The sequence below is a fragment of the Protopterus annectens genome, chromosome 6.part0, assembly GCF_019279795.1.
Source record: "Protopterus annectens isolate FY-2018-M chromosome 6.part0, PAN1.0, whole genome shotgun sequence".
In the NCBI taxonomy this organism is placed as follows: domain Eukaryota; kingdom Metazoa; phylum Chordata; order Ceratodontiformes; family Protopteridae; genus Protopterus; species Protopterus annectens.
Genome location: NC_056737.1, coordinates 1,164,390,675 through 1,164,417,104, shown reverse-complemented (window position 1 = coordinate 1,164,417,104; position 26,430 = coordinate 1,164,390,675).

Genomic DNA, 26,430 nt, shown 5'->3' with positions numbered 1-26,430 from the left:
AGTGCTATAAATAACTCATAAAAATAAGCAAAAAACAGTATCCTTAATGTTATATATCACAGATCAGGGTTTGCTCAGTGCCCTTCCTCTGATTAGCTCAGTGTGAAATGGCAGAAACACTCACAAGTTAACTTAAGTAACAGAAAGATGAAACCTGAAACAACTTTAAAAAAAGCTCGAAAGAACCAATGAGGTGCTTACTCCAAACCATAGTCCAGGTAACTCTAATCAGCCAATGACCATAAACACCCCCCTCTCACTGAAATGCAAGAATGGCTTTGGCTAAACTAAGATGCCCTGGAACATGTGCTCAGACACACAGCCTCTGCAAACAAACAACTAGGCCCAAAACACAAGTCTGAATATGGACAATGCTACAACTACCCACACTAGCTAGGTAGAAAAAAACTGCAGAAATGTTTATCACAGCAGAAAAGCAGTAGTGAGCCTTTAAATGAAAGTTTTAAACAGATAAAGGAGCAAGGAGACTCTAGAGAATGCTTTTAACTGCAAACAAATAAGTTATATGATACACTCCTTTGCAGGAAACCAGAACAAACAAACCCAAACATTAAATTCAACTCTATACAAGTGGACAAATGCCCTGCTGTAAACTGCAATCTGTATAACTGAACCATGAATATGTGCAATATATGCACATTTCAAGGATTACTGTCAGTAATCTCTAGCTTACTGTACATTTGTTAGGATGCATACTTAAATGTCATACTTCAGATAACATAGTTGCATAATCGTGTTAATGCGTTGCATGTCACATATGATAGTACTAATCTTATCTCGTTTTTTTTTCTCTCACCCCAACCCTTATCTGTCCTTTTTTACTTTCTATTATGTGTCATCAAAATGTTTTCATGTCATCCATCTGTAACAACTCACTAAATGCTTCACAGAACAGTGAAGTAGGCCAGCCCCAGGGGACCAGCCTGCCCCTGCTCCACTGGCTCCAGCACTGATGCCCAGCATGTCAGGGACTCAAGCTGGCAGCACTGCCTCTTCTGCCACTGCACTACTGGCACCCTCAGGTAGTACTGCCCCAGAAGCTGGTGTCGTGGTACCTCCGGGAGCAGTAGCAGATGTGCGGATTTCATTACCTGCTAGGAGATGCCAGGGTTGGTGCATAGGATTGTGCAGCACATCAATGGTGTATGCCTACACTGGATGGAGGTGCTGCTCTCCCTCATGTTCCATAGGAAGAAAAGACATCGTGCACTCCAGCTGCCAGTGGAGTAAGGGGACAGTAATGACAGTCCAGTAGGTGAGGACTAGATTCTCACTGTCTCCATGTTTGATGGGCATGAGCCTGGGTTGTCCACTCCCTCACCCAATTCATGGTGTCCCCCAACCTTTCATGTTCTCACCTTCCCTGTCTCTTGTCTTGTTTGTTTGTATTTGTATAGGTACAAAGACCTGTACCTGAGCTAGACCTGTACGCTCCACGGTCGCTTCTTCCAGCATTAGGACAGCCCCCCAAGCTAAAAACACACCGCGGGCTCCCAACATACCGCCGCCGACCTGAGAAGACCACTCCAAGTGCGAATGCACTACAAAGATTAAACCATCTGTGTTTGAATGTAAAACAAAAAACCTAATAGTTGCTCAAGATAGCCCCCCAAGCTAAAAACATACCGCGGGCTCCCAACATACCGCCGCCGACCTGAGAAGACCACTCCAAGTGCGAATGCACTACAAAGATTAAACCATCTGTGTTTGAATGTAAAACAAAAAACCTAATAGTTGCTCAAGGTAATGAACCACCCAAGCTAAAAGTGTTTTATACACTGACTTTCTATGAAAAAGAACTTACTTTATATTAACAGCATAAATAAAGTATATATAAAACTGCTGTTAAATACGGTCACCTTAAGACCTAAGGAAATCCCTGTGGTGTAATAGGTTTCATTACACCCTTGTGGTATTTCACGCTCACGTTAAAGCAAGGAAAAGTATTGAGCTAGACCAGTACGCTCTACGGTCGCTTCTTCCAGCATTAGGGTAGGTTGTAAACCAATTCCTCCCTTGCTGAATCTCCTATTTTAAACGGAGAAACTAAGAGTATTTGTTTGCATTCCATATTGTACTTATTCAGAGCTCGCTTTGTAGAGCACGCAACTTTACTGTAACTGAGAATTACACTGTATTGATGTCTACTTGAGCTTTTTATTACTGCTTAAGAACGCTGCTAAACGCGAGCGTGTTGATTGTAGTGCATGCTCATCCTAAGTTGTACATTGCCGCATTTACAACCTTGCTGTTACTGTGATTTTGAACTGCTGCATTTATAACCTTGCTGTTACTGTGATTTTGAACTGAACAAATGTTAAATTGGGCATAGTACTCTGATTAGTGTACTGCTTAAAGCGTGCGTGTTGTTAACTGAGCACGCTCTACCTAAGATTCAACCCTGCTGCATCTTTGTTGATAGCCATTACTCTTATGTTGAAAGCCATTACTTTTATCTGAGTACCATTATCTTTTGTTCTAACTTGAATTAGCAGATCTTACAGTTCGTAATTGGCTTGGGAGAACGCTCTCCCTGATAGACTGGCTGCTTTGTAGCGTTGATTTTGTACAGGTGCTTTTGCCTTGTAGCGTTGATTTGTACACGTGCTTTTCACTAATGTTAAAGCAGCTCTAGAGCACGCTCTGTAGGCCTAGTGGTGCAGCCTCGGAGTAGCCCTAGTATTCTAGCTCTGGTTGGTCTAATTAACAGTAATTTAGTGCATAATGACACGCTTAGCTGAGAATTGTGCAGATGATCTTTGCTACCTGTTTGAAACGTGCAATTTAATGATTATGCTTTCCTATGTCTCTTACCAAAACTAAGACTATTTTAAACTAACGACAATAACCTTCTTTCATTATCTCTACTTTAGACAGCCCCCCAAGCTAAAAACACACCGCGGGCTCCCAACATACCGCCGCCGACCTGAGAAGACCACTCCAAGTGCGAATGCACTACAAAGATTAAACCATCTGTGATTGAATGTAAAACAAAAAACCTAATAGTTGCTCAAGGTAATGAACCACCCAACCTAAAAGTGTTTTATACACTGACTTTCTATGAAAAAGAACTTACTTTATATTAAAAGCATAAATAAAGTATATATAAACCTGCTGTTAAATACGGTCACCTTAAGACCTAAGGAAATCCCTGTGGTGTAATCCCCGCGAGGTTTCATTACACCCTTGTGGTATTTCCGCCTCTACGTTTGCTTAAGGGGAAAAGTATTGAGCTAGACCTGTACGCTCCACGGTCGCTTCTTCCAGCATTAGGGTAGGTTGTAAGCCAATTCCTACCTTGCTGCATCTCCTATTTTAAACGGAGAAACTACGAGTATTTTGTTTGCATTCTATATTGTACTTATTCAGAGCTCGCTTTGTAGAGCACGCAACTTTACTGTAACTGAGAATTACACTGTATTGATGTCTACTTGAGCTTTTTATTTCTGCTTAAGAACACTGCTAAACGCGTTGATTGTAGTGCATGCTCATCCTAAGTTGTACACTGCTGCAATTATAACCTTGCTGTTACTGTGATTTTGAACTGCTGCATTTATAACCTTGCTGTTACTGTGATTTTGAACTGAACAAATGTTAAATTGGGCATAGTACTCTGATTAGTGTACTGCTTAAAGCGTACGTGTTGTTAACTGAGCACGCTCTACCTAAGATTGAACCCTGCTGCATCTTTGTTGATAGCCATTACTCTTATGTTGAAAGCCATTACTTTTATCTGAGTACCATTATCTTTTGTTCTAACTTGAATTAACAGATCTTACAGTTCGTAATTGGCTTGGGAGCACGCTCTCCCTGATAGACTGGCTGCTTTGTAGCGTTGATTTTGTACAGGTGCTTTTGCCTTGTAGCGTTGATTTGTACACGTGCTTTTCACTAATGTTAAAGCAGCTCTAAAGCACGCTCTGTAGGCCTAGTGGTGCAGCCTCGGAGTAGCCCTAGTATTCTAGCTCTGGTTGGTCTAATTAACAGTAATTTAGTGCATAATAACACGCTTAGCTGAGAATTGTGCAGATGATCTTTGCTACCTGTTTGAAACGTGCAATTTAATGATTATGCTTTCCTATGTCTCTTACCAAAACTAAGACTATTTTAAACTAACGACAATAATCTTCTTTCATTATCTCTACTTTAGACAGCCCCCCAAGCTAAAAACACACCGCGGGCTCCCAACATACCGCCGCCGACCTGAGAAGACCACTCCAAGTGCGAATGCACTACAAAGATTAAACCATCTGTGATTGAATGTAAAACAAAAAACCTAATAGTTGCTCAAGGTAATGAACCACCCAAGCTAAAAGTGTTTTATACACTGACTTTCTATGAAAAAGAACTTACTTTATATTAACAGCATAAATAAAGTATATATAAACCTGCTGTTCGGTCACCTTAAGACCTAAGGAAATCCCTGTGGTGTAATCCCCACAGGTTTCATTACACCCTTGTGGTATTTCGTTAACGCCAACGCTTGTTAAGGGAAAGGTATTGAGCTAGACCTGTACGCTCCACGGTCGCTTCTTCCAGCATTAGGGTAGGTTGTAAGCCAATTCCTACCTTGCTGCATCTCCTATTTTAAACGGAGAAACTACGAGTATTTTGTTTGCATTCTATATTGTACTTATTCAGAGCTCGCTTTGTAGAGCACGCAACTTTACTGTAACTGAGAATTACACTGTATTGATGTCTACTTGAGCTTTTTATTTCTGCTTAAGAACACTGCTAAACGCGAGCGTGTTGATTGTAGTGCATGCTCATCCTAAGTTGTACACTGCTGCAATTATAACCTTGCTGTTACTGTGATTTTGAACTGCTGCATTTATAACCTTGCTGTTACTGTGATTTTGAACTGAACAAATGTTAAATTGGGCATAGTACTCTGCTTAGTGTACTGCTTAATGCGTGCGTGTTGTTAACTGAGCACGCTCTACCTAAGATTGAACCCTGCTGCATCTTTGTTGATAGCCATTACTCTTATGTTGAAAGCCATTACTTTTATCTGAGTACCATTATCTTTTGTTCTAACTTGAATTAACAGATCTTACAGTTCGTAATTGGCTTGGGAGCACGCTCTCCCTGATAGACTGGCTGCTTTGTAGCGTTGATTTTGTACAGGTGCTTTTGCCTTGTAGCTGATTTGTACGTGATTTTCACTAATGTTAAAGCAGCTCTAGAGCACGCTCTGTAGGCCTAGTTGTGCAGCCTCGGAGTAGCCCTAGTATTCTAGCTCTGGTTGGTCTAATTAACAGTAATTTAGTGCATAATGACACGCTTAGCTGAGAATTGTGCAGATGATCTTTGCTACCTGTTTGAAACGTGCAATTTAATGATTATGCTTTCCTATGTCTCTTACCAAAACTAAGACTATTTTAAACTAACGACAATAACCTTCTTTCATTATCTCTACTTTAGACGGCCCCCAAGCTAAAAACATACCGCGGGCTCCCAACATACCGCCGCCGACCTGAGAAGACCACTCCAAGTGCGAATGCACTACAAAGATTAAACCATCTGTGTTTGAATGTAAAACAAAAAACCTAATAGTTGCTCAAGGTAATGAACCACCCAAGCTAAAAGTGTTTTATACACTGACTTTCTATGAAAAAGAACTTACTTTATATTAACAGCATAAATAAAGTATATATAAACCTGCTGTTAAATACGGTCACCTTAAGACCTAAGGAAATCCCTGTGGTGTAATCCCCGCTCCGCGCGAGGTTTCATTACACCCTTGTGGTATTTCCGCCTCTACGGCTGCTTAAGGGAAAAGTATTGAGCTAGACCAGTACGCTTCTTCCAGCATTAGGGTAGGTTGTAAACCAATTCCTCCCTTGCTGAATCTCCTATTTTAAACGGAGAAACTAAGAGTATTTGTTTGCATTCCATATTGTACTTATTCAGAGCTCGCTTTGTAGAGCACGCAACTTTACTGTAACTGAGAATTACACTGTATTGATGTCTACTTGAGCTTTTTATTTCTGCTTAAGAACACTGCTAAACGCGAGCGTGTTGATTGTAGTGCATGCTCATCCTAAGTTGTACACTGCTGCAATTATAACCTTGCTGTTACTGTGATTTTGAACTGCTGCATTTATAACCTTGCTGTTACTGTGATTTTGAACTGAACAAATGTTAAATTGGGCATAGTACTCTGCTTAGTGTACTGCTTAATGCGTGCGTGTTGTTAACTGAGCACGCTCTACCTAAGATTGAACCCTGCTGCATCTTTGTTGATAGCCATTACTCTTATGTTGAAAGCCATTACTTTTATCTGAGTACCATTATCTTTTGTTCTAACTTGAATTAACAGATCTTACAGTTCGTAATTGGCTTGGGAGCACGCTCTCCCTGATAGACTGGCTGCTTTGTGGTTGATTTTGTACAGGTGCTTTTGCCTTGTAGCGTTGATTTGTACACGTGATTTTCACTAATGTTAAAGCAGCTCTAGAGCACGCTCTGTAGGCCTAGTTGTGCAGCCTCGGAGTAGCCCTAGTATTCTAGCTCTGGTTGGTCTAATTAACAGTAATTTAGTGCATAATGACACGCTTAGCTGAGAATTGTGCAGATGATCTTTGCTACCTGTTTGAAACGTGCAATTTAATGATTATGCTTTCCTATGTCTCTTACCAAAACTAAGACTATTTTAAACTAACGACAATAACCTTCTTTCATTATCTCTACTTTAGACAGCCCCCCAAGCTAAAAACACACCTGGCTCCCAACATAACCTGAGAAGACCACTCCAAGTGCGAATGCACTACAAAGATTAAACCATCTGTGATTGAATGTAAAACAAAAAACCTAATAGTTGCTCAAGGTAATGAACCACCCAACCTAAAAGTGTTTTATACACTGACTTTCTATGAAAAAGAACTTACTTTATATTAAAAGCATAAATAAAGTATATATAAACCTGCTGTTAAATACGGTCACCTGAAGACCTAAGGAAATCCCTGTGGTGTAATCCCCGCGAGGTTTCATTACACCCTTGTGGTATTTCCGCCTCTACATTAAGGAAAGTATTGAGCTAGACCTCCACGGTCGCTTCTTCCAGCATTAGGGTAGGTTGTAAACCAATTCCTCCCTTGCTGAATTTCCTATTTTAAACGGAGAAACTAAGAGTATTTGTTTGCATTCCATATTGTACTTATTCAGAACTTTACTGTAACTGAGAATTACACTGTATTGATGTCTACTTGAGCTTTTTATTTCTGCTTAAGAACACTGCTAAGCCGTGTTGATTGTAGTGCATGCTCATCCTAAGTTGTACACTGCTGCAATTATAACCTTGCTGTTACTGTGATTTTGAACTGCTGCATTTATAACCTTGCTGTTACTGTGATTTTGAACTGAACAAATGTTAAATTGGGCATAGTACTCTGCTTAGTGTACTGCTTAATGCTGTTAACTGAGCACGCTCTACCTAAGATTAAACCCTGCTGCATCTTTGTTGATAGCCATTACTCTTATGTTGAAAGCCATTACTTTCATCTGAGTACCATTATCTTTTGTTCTAACTTGAATTAACAGATCTTACAGTTCGTAATTGGCTTGGGAGCATGCTCTCCCTGATAGACTGGCTGCTTTGTAGCGTTGATTTTGTACAGGTGCTTTTGCCTTGTAGCGTTGATTTGTACACGTGCTTTTCACTAATGTTAAAGCAGCTCTAGAGCACGGCCTAGTGGTGCAGCCTCGGAGTAGCCCTAGTATTCTAGCTCTGGTTGGTCTAATTAACAGTAATTTAGTGCATAATAACACGCTTAGCTGAGAATTGTGCAGATGATCTTTGCTACCTGTTTGAAACGTGCAATTTAATGATTATGCTTTCCTATGTCTCTTACCAAAACTAAGACTATTTTAAACTAACGACAATAACCTTCTTTCATTATCTCTACTTTAGACAGCTCCCCAAGCTGGCTCACAACATACCGTCTGAGACTGAGACCACACCTGCGAATGCATGCACTACAAAGATTAAACCATCTGTGATTGAATGTAAAACAAAAAACCTAATAGTTGCTCAAGGTAATGAACCACCCAACCTAAAAGTGTTTTATACACTGACTTTCTATGAAAAAGAACTTACTTTATATTAAAAGCATAAATAAAGTATATATAAACCTGCTGTTAAATACGGTCACCTTAAGACCTAAGGAAATCCCTGTGGTGTAATCTCCCCCCTATTCCCACCCGCCCCACTACCTCTACATTTATTGGTCATTAAGCCCATCCCCCTTACCACCATCCAATTACAACTGTCCCTCACCCTGTACCACTCCCTTCCACTTCTCCACCAGTCTGCACTACAAAGTCTACTTCTTCAGTCCGCCCACCCCTTTTTCCCTCCCACTGTCACTCCCTCCTCCCTCCTCCTAGCTCTATTACACACCAATTTGTAACAAGGTAGTTCCCCCGGCTAATTCCACTTACCAACCCCCTCCCTCACCATGGATAAAAACGCTCTTAGTACCTACCCCCTCACAACATTACTACTTATCTTACCCTATCTGGTAACTAGGTACGAAACCCTAGACCCAGCAGGCACCTACTTCCCTAAAGGTCAGACCTCCCTGCACTCCCATGACACCTCCAATCTCATTCAACCCTCTCATCACCCTGCTATTAATGCGTGCTCCAACAGTATCCACCCTACTCTCTGTTACCCGAAAACATCCTCAACAAGGGAACATCGTAAACTACTAATGAAACTCCAAAGAATACTTGATTATTTAAAAAAATCCACAACAAAAGATGGTGATATCCACCCTAACCCAGGCCCCACCATTGACATTGACCCAAACCCCCTGAATGCTGCTAGAAGCCTAGCAGGCTCCCTATGTATGCTTCACCTTAACCTAAGAAGTATTAATAACAAAGTACACAACTTGCATGCTCTGCTTGCAACCCACTCCCCTGACATCATGTGTCTCTCAGAAACTTGGCTCAAACCCAGCACTAAGGATGAGGAAATCATCCCACCTGGGTATAACATCCTCAGAGCCGATAGAACTACTAGAAAGGGTGGTGGAATAGCTGTCATGTTCAAGAACTCCTTGAATATCACTAGGAATCCACTCCAACCTCCAAAAGTCCATAACCAGGAATTGCTTGCTCTAAAGCTATCCCTAAACAACCAAAAAAGTATTAATCTTATAGTCATCTATTTCCCTCCAGGCAACAATACTGAAAACTTAGAACAAACTCTTAGTTGGCTTTCCACCTTCTATCCCCAGGAAACGATTATTTTAGGAGATGTTAACATCGACTGGTCTCTCCACTCCTCCCAACTAAATCCACTCCCCATTAACTTACATGGATTTTCCCAACTTATTCTTTCCCCCACTAGAATTGGACATGCCCAACAAAAGGAGAGCATCATAGATTGGATCCTTACTAACAAGGATCCTTCCAACTATACCTCAGGGACCCTCCCCAACGACCTTAGCGACCACCTTATCACTTTTATTATTAAACACAAATGCTCAACTACAACCCCCCCCCTAACCAGACTAGTTAGGAACAGCAAGAATTTTGTCCCAGATCAATTTCTTGCAGACCTCTATGCATGTAACTGGTCCATCCTAAAAACTCTACCCTTAGATCAGGCGTGTCATACTTTAATGACACCTTCCTCAAAATACTTGACTCTCACGCTCCTAAGCGACTCATTAGAACTAAGGCACCTTGGCTATCTAAAGACACTAAAACTAAAATTAAACTCAGAGATCAGGCCTGGAACAAATGGAGAACCACAAAAACCCCTCCGGATCGCATCAAGTTTCTACAGCTTAGAAACTCAACCAAAGCAGCCGTTATGTCTGACAAAAAACAATATTTCTGTCACCTCCAAGACAAACATCAAAACAATCCCAAAAAATTCTGGGCCGGTTTCAATCACCTCCTCCATCCAGGCAAATCCACTACCCCCACACCCGAAACACTCATGGATAAGGATCCAAGTGAAATAGCTAACTCTTTTAATTCCTTTTTTACTGAGACCATCCAGTCCCTCGCCAGTCAGCTTACTTCTTCCCCCGTGGCTCCAACCTCAACCAACTACCCCACTCAAACTGCCTTCAACTTACAACCCACCTCCACCTTCTACATTCGTACCCTCCTGAAAAAACTTAAACCAACCACCCTAGCGGCTGACCTACTCCCAGCCAAATACTTACAAATAGCTTCTGATGCCATAGCCTACCCTGTATCAATCTTAATTAACCGGTCTATCTCCGAAGCCTCTATTCCCTCAATCTGGAAAATCTCGTATATCATTCCTCTCCACAAAGGAGGGTCCTCCACTGACGCAACAAACTATAGACCCATAACCATACTCTCCCCCCTATCTAAAATTTTGGAACGCTGCATTCACAAGCAACTCATTACCCACCTCATACAAAACAACCTCCTGTCCAACACCCAACACGGCTTCCATCATAGCACAACCACGGCTCTCCTCTCCTTTGTTGATTCAATTAACCTCAACCAGAATAACAAATTAATCTCCTCTGCGCTTTTTCTAGACCTATCGAAAGCCTTCGATATGGTCAACCACAATCAGCTGCTCCATACACTGGAAACCTTTAATCTTAGCAAAACTACCATAAATTGGTTTAACGCATACCTCTCCGGCAGAAAACAGGCGGTACAGTGGCAAAACAGGATTTCAGACCTACTCCTCACTAACATCGGTGTTCCCCAAGGATCTATTCTTGGTCCCCTTCTTTTCTCCCTCTTCATTAATGGTCTACACTCTATCCTCCCTAAAGCCACCTGCATTCAATACGCGGATGACTCCACCCTAATCTGCTCAGACGACTCTCTCACCAAACTCCAAGTCACAACCCAAAACTGCTTTTCAATTGTCGAAAAATGGTTCTCAAATCTAAAACTCCTACTTAATCCAACCAAAACCAAATTGCTTCTATTCTACCCGACCCCAGCTACTTCATACGGAATGGAACCTCCCTATACCCCCACCTCAACCTTCACTGTGTCCTCTAATAATGGTACCAAAATCTATCCAGTCACCCACACCAAACTACTTGGAGTGACAATAGACCACAAACTTAGATTTGACATCCATGTAAACCAGACCATTAAATCACTTAACAAGAAACTTGGGTCCATGTATAAAATAAAGAAATTCTTAACCCCCACACCAAACTAACCATTGCCCTCCACCTCCTCTCCACTCCTCTATGCCTCCCCAATATTCTCCTTCCTTCACAAGAAAGAGCTTAATAAACTATCCACTACCTATAACCACATAGCCAGATTCATTACGACTGCCCTACCATCACTGCCTAAATCTAAAAACACTGGGATGGCTAGAATTGCCCAACATCCTCAAACTCAACCAACTTACAGAGGCATTCAAAATTATAAAACATCCTGAAAAAACTCCCTCACTGAACAATATACTTACCCCCTACTCCAATCTAACATCCCTTAGGTCATCCAAAAGTATTCAAGTGTTAACCATTAAATCTACTAACTCGGGTGGTGAAGCTCTGTATGCCAATTCCATCGGCAAACCCTGGAATGCCCTCCCAAGCAACCTTAGACTTACACCCACTCTCCACCAATTCAAAATTCAACTCCGAGCTCTTTTAAAATCCCAATGGCTATGCCCATGCTCTAATCCAGACTAATAGCTCAGGCTCCCTGCTCAACCCGGCCTACCTAGGCCTCCACCCAGCCCTTAACTTTAAGGGTCCACTATGTAGCCCTAATTATCCATCTTTACTAACTGATATCACTAATTGAATTTTTTATACTATTACCTACTGTTATATTTTGTATATAAATGTTACCTGTCTCAATTACCTAAGTTATGTCACTATATGTGTTTATGTACCTCTGTTCTTTGGAGCTTTTCTCCCCGGGTCTCCACTGAAAATGGACATGTATCCAGTTGGACCAACCCGGTCAACAAATGTAAAATAAATAAATAAATAAATAAAATATTTGCTTTTTCACCTAGCCAGCTTCCCTGACCCAGGCATACCTACATCCCTTACTCAGCATTCCTCTCTTACTGAATTAAAAAAAAAACACCTGCCCCACAAACAAATATCATCACATGCATAGCTCTCCATTTAACACACGTGTCTTCTTGACACACTGGATTTGGTCCAATTGACTAAACAACATGATTATTTATTTTTATTTTATTTTATTTTATTTTCATTTGTTAACTGGGATGGTCCGACTGGACACAGGTCCATTTTCAGCAGAGGCCCAGGGAGAAAAGCTCCACAGTAAGTAAAACTTTACACAATATGTTAAAATACAGTATACAGAGAATTTTCAAACTATGTGTTAAAATACAGTATACAGGAGAAGACATAAGACCTATATATATATATATATATATATATATATATATATATATATATATATATATATATAAATATATATATATATATATATATATATATACATACAAGAAAAATAGTTACACATAGTTAATAAAAGAATAAGTATACAAATTCAATCAGCATTGGGAGAAGACCTAGACTGTAATATATATTACAGCAGGTATACTAGGAGGTGAGTGGAATAATTTGAGGACTTATGTAATACCACTTATTCTTTAAGTGTGTTCCAAGTGAGTTTTTAAAGTGAGAAGAGGTTGGTTGTGCTATGGTGTTGGAAGCAGAAATCCGAGTAGGAGGGAGATTATTCCAGGTTCTAGCTATGGAGTGGGAGAACAGTGCTTTTCCTGCAGTATTGTTAGCCCTAGAGATGCAGAGGAGGGGTTTGTCTGAAGATCGGAGAGGATGATTTGTATTATAGTGGGGGAGAAGTTGGCCTAGTACAAGGCTTTTATCTGGATGTGTTACCACATTGTAGGCAATGACTAATTGGTGATAGGTTATTAGCTGGTGAAGTTCCAGCCATTGCAGTTCCCTTAGAGCCTGGCAATGATGGGTTTTAAAGGTGGAGTTGTTTGCAAACTTGGCTATTTTATTATAACATGATTTGAGTCTGGCAAGGTTAAGTTTTCTAAGCTGGGTAAGAACTGGAGCAGCATACATTAGGGTAGACAAGAGGTGAGTTTGAGCTAGGGTAATCTGTGCTTGTTTTGAGAGGGATTTCCTGTGCCTATATAGTGTTTCCATTTTTTATGGACTTTTTTGATAGTTTGTAAAATGTGAATGGCGAAGTGTAGATTTTTATCAATTTCAATGCCTAGGAGTTTGGTATAGTCAGAGGGAGAGATAATAGTGCCATTTTTGGAGGAAATAGTGAAGGATAGAGGGGTTGAAATGTTTTTTCTGGGGGTGAAAAGTAGTAACTTGGTTTTATTAGGGTTTAGGATAAGTTGGATTTGAGTGATCCAATTTTCCACAGAGCTAAATGATTCCTGGGTGAGTTGTAGGGTGGGAAGTGATGGAGCTGAACAGATAAGAGTTGAATCGTCAGCGTATTGTATAAGTAAAACATGCTGTGTGGTGGTATGGAGATTATTGGCAAATATGGAGAAAATAAGTGGGCCTAATATGGAGCCTTGTGGCACACCTATGGTAATTGGGAATAATTTGCCACTGGGCAGATTGCTGCCTATTTGACAGATAGCTTTTAAACCAGGCTATAGTGGAAGGGGCAAAGGATAGGGATGTCAGGGTTTCTAGTAGTAAGGAATGTGAAACCATGTCAAATGCTTTAGAGAGGTCTAGAAATATTGCAGATACAAAGATATTATTATTTCTATGTTGGTTGATCAGATTGGTGAAAGAGAGCAGAGTGGTGGTTGTGCTATGGTGTTGGAAGCCATGCTGTGTGGGGGAGAGGACATGGTGTGAGTTTAGGTATTGTGTTACCTGAGAATGTATACATTTCTCTAGTATTTTAGGTAAGGGAGTAGAATGGCAATGGGGTGATAATTTGAGTATTCATAAGAAGTTCCGCCTTTATGTAGTAGAATAATGCATGATAACTTCCATGATCACATTGTCACTCCTCTCTCTGGAGGTGACTGTTCAAATTCAGCTAATATTCTGCATATATTATCAGTTTTTATGTTGAAATGGATAGCTATGGTTCTTTCTCACCTCCCTCCTGCACATTCCTGTATTGCTTTCCAATTATTCTTCCTCCTGCTTGTTCTCCATTTCACCACTTTCATATCTACCCCATTTTAACACCTAAAATCTGGTAAAAAATAGAATGACACAAAACACACATAAGTAGTGCAGCAGAAAAATCAATGGATCCCTTCACTTTTTGACCTCTATGCTTGCGCAGAGTTTGGCATCACACACCAATGCCAAGTGAAGGTGAGCAGCCCTACAATGCTATGGTTACCACCATGCAATGTCACTTAAACCCACTGCGCTAAGTCAACGCACAGCAACATATGTCCTATAAAGAACTGATGTCATTGCATTATCACTGTTTATTCAAAAGTTTTAGATACATATGGATTCAAACCCAGTATCATCTAGGCTAAAAATGAAATGTGTTAGTGCATTTACACCTGCTGCCACAGAGTCAGCTAAGCAGCAGGTGTGTTTCATACACTCAGTACTAACTGTCAGACCTTTAGCAATGTGGCTCATGTTTGCGCTCTGCTTACCTATGTGCAAACAGTGAATATAATAGAAATGTGTATCTTGATTGTGCAAACACTTTATCAACCTTCGTGCAAACCTGCTGCTCACTGCTGCTCTATGCAAAGCAAAATTTAGCATGTATCATTGCTGTTTTCTGTCCATTTAATCTTTATGCCATGAAACTACATGTGGAAACATAACAAACTGAACAATATGTCACAATGCAGCCATGTGTTGCCTCCCTTCATGCACTACAACCCTGGTGTCTCCAGTACTTTTTCAGAAATATATCAACTACACTACATAAATTAATATCAAGTGCTATGTGATATTCAATGCAAGTCAGTTTGGTAACATACAGAATTAGAACTATCTTCACAGCTGAACATGGCTACACATCTATCAACTGATCCTGGGAACTACTGACCCATAAGCCTAACCAGTCTTATCTGTAAGGCTATTGAAAGATTCATTGTGGGCCTTATCCACAGGGCCATAGATGACCTTCAACACAAATGTGGCATTTCAACAGGGGTGTGTACACTCTTGATATCCACTGTATGTTGGTGTTCAGATAGCTGTTTGTGGTAGGCATGGACAGGGGGTCATAACACAGTTGCACGCTTCTCCAATTACAACCTGATAACCATGCCTATTCTGCTGCACATATCATTGTCATGGCAATGCAACAACAAGTACCTGTAAACATTTATGTCTGTTGTATGCACTGAAATTGATATTACACACAAGTAGAAAATGCACAACTTATTTACATATATAGATAAGTAAGTTGATTGCACAGTAGGCTTTGCTATCACAGTGCTAACCTGGAGGACATCCCACATTCATATCTAGGCTATTATGTGACAGTATCATTGTTAACAGACTTGATGATGGTATGCCTAACATAACACAGCTCTATGTAAGTGACTACAGATATCAGGCACACGTGCTTATAAGACTGTACAGTTGAATGGTATGAACTCACTATATCACATGCATTTCAACACACACTTTTGCAACAGTACTTTACTCTGCACATGCTCTGTATAGTTCTCTTATATTTACAAGACAAATTATGTATCATAGTTATATGCACAGGTAACATATGGATATGTACAACATCCCAGTAGCTGGCCTAGCAGTGGCACAGTCAGTGGTGTTTGACAGACACTCCAGTAGTTGTCAAATGCCAGCTGTCTTTTCCTGGAGTGAGTCAGGGGCCTGAGCTGTGATCTATGTCACTGCAGATGGGGACACATGCTATGGCCATCAGTGCTGTTCAGCAGTACATCAGTACAGCAAGTCTTGTTGAGACATATTCTTTCAAACCCCTATTTTCCATTATTACAGACCACCTAGTGCATTCAATTACATGCTTACTTGTTTCACATACTTTTTTTAAGTGGATTTTGTTAGATATATCATCTGAGTTCTACTGTTATTATGGAGATCACTGTCTATGACAGAAGTGGTTTGAGGAGATGGCAGCTTGTCTTTTGTAGGTAATGCTCATGACCATGTGATGGCTTGTGCACCAGTTGGTGTTCCCCAGTTGCTAATTGCATGCTGAACAGATGTGTAGTTATTCCAATAGCCAATGTCATGGCAACCTGTGAGGAAGACATCCTGGAGGTGTGTGAGCTAATACATCTTACAACAAGACTTGTGGAGACAAGCCAACTAAATGGTGGAGAAGGCTCAAGACTTAGGGGCAGAATGTGAGTATTTCTGCTATATGTTTTGAATACTGCTAGTTTAACAGGGTTTGTCTGAACATGCTACTTCTGCATGGGTTTCAGTCTGACAAAGTTCTGTGTGTGAATAGCTCCCAACTGTAGGGCTATCCACATAATGTCCAGAGGTTTGCCTGTTATGTTTGGTCTGTTCAGTAGCATACTCTGGTGATTGCAATCAGTAAATGTTAATATCCATTTGTGTTTCTGCCTTCATATCCCCCAGAAAAAATACGTCACAACAAACCCTGTAACACCATCAACTTTCTCAGTGTATAACAGAAATATTTCAAGTATGGCTATGTTTTTGGGCCTCTGTCAACCAATTATGTCATGCTTTGTCCAGATGTCATGCAGTAAGAGGTTGATAGGTATGGTCTATCCTTATTTAGCACTGTCATTCCTGCTGAGGATAAAGGCTGGACAACATGTGGAATTCTGTGCATTCAAGAGGTCAGTGTATAGAGAATGCTTGTAGGTGCCCTTGTAACATATTTTATGTGGAGGAGAGTAACAAGTGTTTTAAAAATAGTCTGTTAGAACACATGAGACATGTTACCGATAATAAAGAAGACAGTCCTATAGCTCCACATTTTAATAAATCTCACCATGGAGACAGTAGTGGGTTATAAGGTACTGTTTTGGAAAAAGTCTGTTTTTTGGTTTAATCAGTCATAAAAGAACAATGGTTCTGTATAGAATCAATTTTTGTTTTAAAATGTGATACTTTATTCCCTAGGGGGTTAAATGGGGAGTGTAATTGGAGGCTGTGTATTTAACTTTAATTAAGTGTTAATTGCTTTTTGTATTTAAGGCAAGTATTTCTTGTAATGTTTCACTCCTTGAAGGCTTTGGCCAAGACATCAGAGTATAATAAACTTGTGTGATTTGCTGGCTGGATGTATTTTTCTTTACTATCTTCAGTCATTGTAGTTGTTTTGCTAAGAGGTCGTTGTATGTCTGGCCATTGTGTATGGCCTATCATGATTTTGTAGCAGCGTACTGTTCACTTACTATTTGGACTGTGTGTGTGTGTGTGTGTGTGGGGGGCAGATGTGACTGTCATGGGTCCTTTTGTATCCAACAGTGCATGCCGCCCCAGTTATGGATGGTCTATCAGCAGCATATGTTTGTATAGGCATTTTGAGACATGTATGCATATATGTATATGTATATATTTTTATACATACATATATATATATATATATATATATATATATACATACGGTGGTGGTGTTGTAGCGTTGTCGCCTCACAGTTAGACGTTGACCGTTCGATTCTCAGTTAGAGCGTCTTCTGTGTGGCGACATGCGTGAATGGGCGTTCCTTCATTGAAAGTTGTGCATTAGGTCCGGCAAGCCAGCACGTAAAACTCTACTGCCAATCATTAGTGGGCCGGAGTTCCACTGTGGCGACCCCTAACTGGGAAAAGCTGAAAGACACAAACAAACAATATATATATATATATATATATATATATATATATATATATATACATATATATACACCTCAGTATTTATTGGTAATATATCTATATATTGTTATACACATATATGTATCTCCATACATATCTATCTCTCTATATATGTTTTTATATACATATATATATATATATATATATATATATATATATATATATATATTTGTATATACCAATCCTTCCTGATTGCAGAGTGTCTCTTCCCTATTGTAAACTGGCTGTAATGCATGATATGTTTGAAAAAACACCCAAAAGCCCTACAGCTCAAATGGCTTAGTGGTAAGTTACTGTGACTATAGTGTGCAGGGTCCTGGGTTCAAGACCTGTTTACTTTGTTGCTAGGAAGAACAAGGGTTGTTGGATACAGAGTGATTCAGACAGTTTTGATCAGGTTTGTGTGATGGTAAGTGATGCTAATACATAGTTAAACAAATACGTGTTTACACCGTGTAGGCTTCACTTAACAACACTTACCAGTGCACAAGTCTGCTTATCATTCACATTTAAGCAATGCTTAAACCTGCTAAGCATAGCTCAGCCCTGGTAACCATTGCTCACAGTCCAGTCTTATAAAATAGCAGAGTAAAGATATTATTTAATAAGTGTATTTAATTTCCTGTACATAACATACTTCTATGTGCTGTCATTACAGTAGCAAGGGGTGTGAATATACTGTATGGGACACTTGGGTATACATGCATAGTATCACATGTTTTTTTTTTTTATACATGGGTTTTCATGGGTTGTGTCACATGACATATGCACTCACACTTGCATGTTACACCAGCTACAGTGCACTGGTTGACAAAAATAATTTAACACATATTGTGTTATTAAATGAGTACTTTTACCAGTGCTTTTCCATGTAAAAGTAGATTGCAGATTGTAGTACTTGAACCGTGCACTCCTGCATGCAAAGCTGGGACTCTGAGTACTACATTATCGTGTTCTTGGTGTTTGAGTTGTATGTTTTTATGTATCTCCTATTGGATATTAATGTGATATTATTATATTAATTGTAGAGTATTATGTTTTTTGGCCATGTCATTGAGGACTGCTGTCATGTAGTAATGACATACATTTCAGTTTCAGACTTCTATCCTTCAAAACATTCATCCAAATGCATGACTTGTTTGTTATCTACTTTCTGTCTGTCCTCAGTGTAGATGTGCAGATGTCAGGTATTGCTAAGGCCATACAACTATGTAGGTGCTCACATAGTATTGTGCTGTGGGCCTGAACACTGCTGCTAGTTCCAACATCTTGGACATCCTTCATGTGGGCCTTGCCCCTTTTCCTTGCCTGTGTGAGAGACAGTACAGAGGTGGTGGGCTACAGATTCACAGACAGTAGATGGGAATACTTCACAGGACAGGACATTCGGAGACAGCCTAACAACACGGGGGGCATATCCCCAGAATTGTGAACAGATTCTATGTCATCAGTGCTGTTATACACATGGTGTGTTGATAGATTGACAGGGTTTGTGTGGACATGCATTTAGTGAGTGACTGCACATCTGATAGTGATATGTCTCTGACATACCTCTCCACTGGCATGCTGTCAACTGACTGGCCACATGTTTTCCTGTTATGTTTTGTCTGTTCTCTAGACAGTTGTTGTCCATGGAAAATCAGTCAGGGACTCTGGGGAATGCAGTCAGTAAATACTCACATCCATTGGTATTACTGACTTCATATTCCTCATAAAGGATATGTTACAACAAACTCAGTAACATCAGCAACTGTCTCAATTTATAACAGCAATATGCCCAATCTACCCCTGTGTGTGTGCATCTGCTCCCAAATGATGTCAGGCTTTGTCCAGATGTCATGCACTATGAGGCTCAGACGTATTTAGTATCATTACTAAATCCCGGCCATCTACCAATACCTTAACAGGCTTTCCTAACTCTCCCCACTTTAAAAGTGCACCTAACTCAACGATACCCCAAAAAAACCACTACTAAAAATCTGGTCAAAAAATATTATGCAACTTACTACTTATAGTCCATCTGAAAAATGTTTTGAAAAAGATGGGGGATATACATCCCAACCCAGGCTCAGCATTTAACCTAGACACTGTTACCTGAAAATCAGTTTCTCTAGATCTTCAATCCTCTCTCTTTCCATCTTCCATCTTAATCTAATTAATAATACAGTTCATAATTCATCTATTAGTATTATTAGCCATCTCTCCCAGGGACATTATGTATTAATCGGAAACACCCAAAAACTATCCAAGAACATTCTAGACCTGGGTATAATATACTGAGGGGTGAGAGATAAAAAAATGAAAAAAAAGTAGTGGTGTGTAATAAACACACTGAATATCATCTTGAATATCATACAACCTCCCAAGAACAAAGATAGATCTCCACATGGGAATTAAATAAAAAAAAAATTAAATAAACCATAAACTATCAATCTCATTGTAGTCTATATCCCCCCTGGAAAATGTAGAAACCCCTGGAAACTAACCCTGTTGGTTAGCCAGGAATTACCCCCAAATAACTGATCATACTAGGGCGATTTTAACATTGACTCTGACCAGTTTCTCTGACCAGACAATCCCCCCACCATCAACCCACATGGCTACTCCCTAAAATATTACATCTCCCACTAGAATTGGAAATACTAGGCAAAAGAAAGCACTCTCACTGGATTCTACCAACAAATTCAAAAAAAATTCTTCTTCAACTCTCCCCTCCCTCTCTTGACCACCATAAGAAGAAATTCCTCCCAGTGCAAATTCCTGATGAAACTCAATTGTGTAAACTCAAATGTAAAAAAAACACTTCCCCTAGAGAGTGTGGATTCCTTCAATGACACATTCCTAAAGATACTAAAGATAATACATGCAAATGTCTCAAATCAGATCGCAATCTTATCGGTAGCACCTTGGCTAACAAAAGAAAAAAAAGAAATTAAAATGGGAGACAGGAGGCATGATGTGGCTAACCACAAAAGCAAAAAGCATACTAGATCGCATTATATTTCGACAACATTAATAAAATTCAAATAAAAAATCCAATATCACCCAGGACAAAGAACTATTACTGCCACCAAAAGAAACAAACACAAGGAAGTTTTGGGCAGGTTTTTTAACAACTCCTTTCAACTCCTCAGCCTACCACCCAGCCTACCACTAAGAACCTACTGGACTTACTGGTAAAGATCCTGAATAGCAAATGCTCACCAACTTTTAGCCAGTTTTTTACCTTCTTCTATCCCTCCCCTAGCCAGTCAGTTACCTTCTTTCCTCCAGTACACCATGACCAATGCTATTAGTAAATCATATTCTTTCAATATCCTTCTCCCAACTACTATCCATCTGAAAAGAAACTTCGCCTTCCATCCAGCTCTATCGAGCTGATCAAGTGTCTTACAAAAGCCTCTATACTTACAAGCCTAACAGATCTCAATCTTGATAAACAGAACCATTAGGAACATCCCATATATGACATCTCTCTTGAATACCCATTCTCATCCAAAAACTTGGCATGGGTCCACCCTCTTCAAAGGGTTCCCCAATAGCAGCAATAATAGACTTACTGTAGCTATAGCAATACTGTCTTGAATAGCAAAAATAATTACTATCTCACCCAAACAACCTTTTCTCCAAACTCAAACCCAAAAAACAACTTTTGCACACAACAACACAACTACAACCTACCCTCTTCTTTGTACTATCAGTCAAACTCTCCTTTGTTGACTATTCTTTTCTTGACCTTCATATTCCTTGTTTTCTTGACCTGTCAACCATCAACTACATGGTCAACCATCAACTATTGCCTCATCCCAACTCAGCCTCACACTGGTAACACTTCACCTCAGGTAGACAACAAGGCCACTCTGGCTAAGCAACCTCTCAGTCCAGGCAAAGCAAGTCCTCTGGCTTATACCCCAACTATCTATAGGTGCTCACAATAGGGTATTGTCATCCCCCTTTCTGCTTTTATTACCCCCCTCTTGCTTAGCATTCAATATGCAGATGGCTCCACACCAATCTTGCTCTGATGTCTCTCTTAATCTGCTCTGATGTCTCTCCTCATAACTCCCTTCAAGCCTGAAAAAAATGCTTCTAACTGAAACTAAAAATGAACTGAAACTTATCCTGAATCCACAAAAACCAACCTCCCCCACCACCTCCACCACTTCCACTCCCAAACATATCTACTTAGACCTTCTTTTCACACCTAATAACCATTCACTGTCATAGATTCTGATACCAAAATCATAGGGCTATATTACAGACAAGAAACTACCTACAACACAAGCTTCATTATCAGCAAATCACTTGACTGTCAAACAAACAAACAAACCATATCATACAAGACTAAACACTTTTTAAACTCCATTATGAACACCACCACCCCAACACCAACACACCTCTCTCTCAAACACCTCTCTGCCTATACAATATATGCCCCTCCCTACTTTCCTTCCTAAATCTTCCTACTCCTTCCCTTATATAATAAAACTCATATTAAACTACAACTTACAATTAAAAACAGGATAACCATTTCAGACTCAAAGGAGAACATTGATAAAACAACAAGACTATAAGAACTCCTTATCCACTAAGTTACAAGCATCTTTAACCATTAAAAACCACATTGGAAAACCCTAAACCAACCAACTTTTCACTCCTTGCCCCAATCTTCAATCTGAACCCACTTCACTACACATAGTGATACTCAACAAGTCATCAAATACAACAATTCAGGTGGGACGTCATCATCAAACTCCATTGGAAAATGGAAGTAATCCTGATATATAATTTAAACTAACTACACCTAGTTCTTCCACAATCTCAAAAAACTAAAAAATTCCGCTGCCTTTACTCAACTAAACCTTAAAACATTCCTAAACTACAGTTAACTAACCTTTGTTCCTTCCTATAGCCCTCTCTCCCCTCTGTTCACCACCAATAGTTTTATAACTACTAGTTTCTCTTCATTCCTTTTCCCCTACTCCTCTATTATAATTCTCATGATAACTTCTCTAGTTCCACCCTATATCCCTTCCCATTATCCTACTATCTTATTTATAGATCCTCATCTTTTCCTTTGATATCATTCCTCTGATTCCTTTACATCATCTTGGCTCCAATTGTCACCTTTTCTATCATGTTATCAAGTAACTAATTTTGTTTAAAAGGTTATAATTTACAATCATGTTATCAAAGTCCTATTTTTAATGTGGAGCTTTTCTCCCATATGCTAACCTTTAATGGGTATTTTTTTTTTTTAATCTTAATGTTTATTCTCATTCTCTAACTAATATCATTATATTTTATGAGTCCATGTTTTACAAAGTCCTGTTTTTAGTGTCCAGTTTTATGAAAATGGATCTTCCTGTGGCTCTTATGGATCCAATTGGAAAAAAAAAATGCTAAATAAATAAAAAAAAATAAATAAAATAAAATAAATAAACATTATTTCTTGCCCTCATTCCTGTTACCATCCCAGTGATGTAGTAGACCCACACACATATCAGGGAAGAGGTCACATATATGAGTCCTGATCCTGTGCTTTCTGAGGTGAACTGTACATGTGAGAGGCCTGTGTATGTCTGGCCATTGTTAACAGACTGTCAGGATTGTATACACATGTCATGTCTATGTGTTATTTGGGCTGTGTATGGAGGGGGTAAATGTAAGTGTTATGGCTCCATTTTTATCTGACTGTGCATGAGCTCCAGCTTCTACTGATCTATTGGCTGTATGTGTTTGTAGGGGCAGACTAAGGCGTGTACTGTACCATGGTCAGAATACAGACTACACTGAGAATTGGGACTGCATATGTAGGGCTAGTGTGTGAGTGGCAAACAATGATGCATTTGTTCACACAGTCCGTATACTCTATTGTTCACTTGACTTACCGATATGTGACTGTGACTGTGGTGATATTGGTTGTGGGTATGCACTTTCACACTGGAGTTTGTTTTTCAGTGCTGTTACATCCCTGTAGTGCCTGATATATTTGCAAATACATGTGTAACTACCCAGAACAGATTTGCGATTTCAATTACTTGTGCTATTTCACTAAATATATGTTATAGCAGACAGGAGAGTGTTACTGTAGCAACAGTGTCAGCTTATCTACACCAGTATTTCAGATACATCCCCATTTTCATGGCTTCCACCCACCACTTTGTCGGCCTTGGTCCAGATTCGTTGCAGTAAGGGGTTCTGAGCATACCTCTCAACTGGCTGGATTGTTTCCAGATGTCCAGATTTATTGCTCATATTTCTGGTCTGTTTTACAGATTATTGTCATTTCCCTGGTAAATCACTGTGATGATATGATGATTTTTGTCAGTAAATTATGACATATATTTCATTTTCAGACCTCACATCCATCAGATTATGTATTCTGAAACAAACTGTGTCGCTCTGTCAAGAAGAGTACAGGGGGACAATGACCTCTTCCTTCTTGAATGCAAAAGCATTAGTAATGAGATGTGCCACATAGAAGGTCTTTCTGACCAATGAGGCAATGTTGTGGTTGAAAGAGAGGATGCTGTTAACCTGTGTTCCCAGATCTCTTATAACACCTTCTGTGTTTAGGGGACTAGCATCGATGTGGTAATTCATGGGAACAGGTTTTTTCCCAAAGGGGATTGTGATGATTGGGTAGAGATGGGCGAAGGCTGCCAGCCTAGTCAAATAGAATTTGATACATAATTCTATCAACTGTATAAATAAATGAAAAATACAGGCTTGTGTTTTTAAATGTAAGAAAACACTGTAAAATGTAAACTTCAAGAGTGTTGCAACATTGCCATCTGCTGTAAGGAAAACCAAGCCAAGTATTTCAAATGTGTCTTTCTAAATTGAAAATATGTTATGAATCTCTTTAATGTTAGAATTTGGCTCCAGGGTGGCTGGATGAAGATTTCATGCCCATTGCTTTAAGGCTACAGTTTATGACCAGAATTTAGATGTGGAATGTGCTTTATTTCCCTGGTTTCTTTTAGAATATACATGTGAAATGTCTTCTATTGTTGTAAGTTTCTGTGCAGGTGTTAGATTGCTAAATAATGCAGATTGTGGCCTGAGAACTTAGACCAGGTGTTAAGATGATGCAGTTTGTTTGCCTGGGAAAACCTAAGTGTCAAAAATGATGTAATTTGGGGAGGGACCCAGCAAACATGTTTGTTAGTAATGTTTAAGTAATATTTCTCACGAGAGACTGAAAGCATTTTGATCTTGGATATCCACTTACCAGCACTCTGCCTTGTGCTCACATGTAAGTTTTTAGCACTGTGATTTCTTGTAGGAATAGTTAAAGCTAGTGAAGATTAATTAGGTATTTTTCTTTGAAATCAAACCTGTCCTACTGTATTATTTTAAGTTTCTGTGTGATTTCTGAACTCTTAGATATCTCTGTGGTGTAGTAGTTTTGTCTTGTGTTTTAATTATTTATTATTAAATATTTTAAAACCTTCTACCTGTGGCTGATTTGTGTAGAGATAAGCTCTAGAGTACATTGCATATTTATATAGAGTTTATTGTAATAGGCCACTCTGATAAGCCTTAGAATGTATAGTCACATTACCATTGGATAATAATATTGCACAGTAAAAATTGGACACTCATAGCTGATATTATTAACTGGGTGGTGGCAGTAATTACTACCATATAGCCTGGATAAAGGGGCAGAGTTGGAGGATCTTTGTCAGCCTTTCCCAGGAGTGTCTGTGAAGTTGTATAAATACTTATCTCAAAGTGTATGTGTGTGTTGTGTCAGCTAACTGGGCAGGGACATGAAACACTGGTTGGACAGAGAGGGTACTGGAGGTTTTAGCTTGCCCAGTTAAGCTGAGACCTGGACCCTATAGCTGTGCCAGTGGGGAATCTTACTGGGGATCTGGTGAGCAAGGGAGCAACCAGCCCCAGATTGACTGTGATCTCTGTGTGCACTTAAGGAAAATTGTACTTTACTGTGTGTATTAGTTATCCTTTCCTCTTCTAGGAGATGACCTCCCTGGTGTTAGTGGTGAGGATTGAGGTTTCTTGATTGCTGGGCCAGGGCACGGTCATCACAGGGATGACAACACATTTTTTGACATTGACCTTAAGGCCATGGCTCTGACACCAGTCGTTGGTCTCAGTGAGGCCTTTCTGTAGGATGCCAACATCACTTGGGTAGTTAATAATAGCTCCCAACTTGCAATTGTCTGTGAACTTTGTCAGCCAGAGTCCCTTCATGTTGGCATGGAGTTCAGAGAAGTAGATACCAAACAGGAGAGGACCCAGGACTGAACCCTGTGGGACTCTACTCATGACTGGCCGGCAGTCTGACTTGGACTCAGCTACTTTCACACTTTGAGTTCTATCTGTGAGGCAGTTTGCAACCCACCTAGTGATATAGGGGTTGATGCTTAGCTTAGTGAGTTTTTGCATGATTCCTGAGTGGGGAATGTTATCAAAGGCTTTGGCCAGATCATGGTAGGCTGTATGAACCAACGTGCCTTCATCCACAACTCGGGTGACTGACTCAAAGAAATCAACCAGGTTGCTTGAGAAGGCATAACCTACCCTTCACAAAACCAAACTGTGTGGGATCCTGAGTCTGGAGATTCTCATATCCCTGTTTATTAGGTCCATGGTG